This window comes from Staurois parvus, unplaced genomic scaffold (genome assembly GCF_062004578.1).
Source record: "Staurois parvus isolate SC_StPar_1 unplaced genomic scaffold, SC_StPar_1.0 ptg000423l, whole genome shotgun sequence".
NCBI lineage: Eukaryota > Metazoa > Chordata > Amphibia > Anura > Ranidae > Staurois > Staurois parvus.
Window position 1 is genome coordinate 4,041,845 of NW_028318219.1, and position 1,367 is coordinate 4,043,211.

The 1,367-nt window shown below is 48.0% G+C and overlaps 1 pseudogene; it reads right to left on the bottom strand.

Annotated features, from left to right (window-relative positions):
- Positions 1–552: 552 nt before the first annotated feature.
- LOC149454580 (U2 spliceosomal RNA) lies at positions 553–669 on the bottom strand (annotated as a pseudogene).
- Between the last annotated feature and the right edge of the window lie 698 nt (positions 670–1,367).

The following is a 1,367-nucleotide window of genomic DNA, read 5'->3' on the forward strand; positions in this document are numbered from 1 at the left end:
GGACAGGGGAGGAAGGAACCAAAAGGCCACACATCCTCCCCCTAGACTTCAGGGTAGGTCCGAGGACCCACACCCTACAATCCGTGAGAAAAAAAAACACACATAAGTGAAAAGTGACAAACATGGGAAGAAAAATAAATTAAATAAATAAATAGATAGATAAAAATAAAAAAGTGGCCGTGCAGTTGTGCACTGGCCAGGCCATGAGGCCCGTAGCAAACAAATTGCCCTGGACTTACCCAAAAGGCCTAGCCCTAAAAGGCGCAGTGCAGAAAAAGTGTTTGAAACAGTGACCATGTGCACGTTTCACACGTTGGGGTCCCACACCTAAGTGTTACTAGGAGCACCCCTGAGGCGACCATTCTCAGGGGGCACTGGTTCGAGGACTTTCTGCCTCCCCGGCCCCTGGCCAGACAAGGTAGATCCGTTCGAATCAGGAGGTACTGGGCCCCTCTGGCGTTCCGGGGGGAATTACTCCCGGGTCCCAACAGCCTGTGGGCACCTCGGTTTCTGTTCCACCCTGTATTAACCATCAGGATCCCATCCTACCAACAGGGGTACTATACAACCACACATCCCCGCAAGCAGGAATGATGGTGAAGCACCCCTACTGGACACTGATAAGAACAGATACTACACTTGATCTTAGCCAAAAGGCCGAGAAGTGGAAATCAGAACCCCCAGGTATTTAAAGGAGGTAGTGAGGGGAATGGGAGCTGCAAGAGATACTGGCTGAGAAATATCCCAACCTATAGGCATTAATGCTGATTTGGACCAATTTATGGTAATTCCTGAGAATTTACCAAACTCTGTAATAGTGGTCATGGCTTCTTTTAGGGAAGAATCCGTGTCACCCAGCAGTAATAGGGTATCATTGACATAAAGCACTACTGTTTCCTGGCGATTGCCATAGCAAAAGCCAATAATGTGGGGGTTGGTTCTAATTTTAATGGCCAGGGGCTCAATTGCCAGAGCAAATAGAAGAGGTGAAAAGGACATCCCTGTCTAGTTCCCCTCCCAAGAGCAAACGTATGGAACAGTCTAACAGATTCCCTAATCGCTGCCTGGGGATGGCTATACAACAGGCGCACCCAAGAAATAAACACTCTCCCAAAGCCAAACTTCTCCAACATGGCCCATAAATAGACCCAGTCAATGCTGTCAAAGGCTTTGGCAGCATCTAAGGACAGCAGCGCTCTGTGGCCCACATTATTGGATGGGGACTGCATATTAAGAAATAGCCTGCGTAGAATAATGGCTATGGATTTATTTGGCATGAAGCCAGTCTGGTCAGAATGCACAATAGACAAGATAACCCCATCCAGTTGGAGAGTCAGAACTTTGGCTAGGAGCTTAACATCACTCTG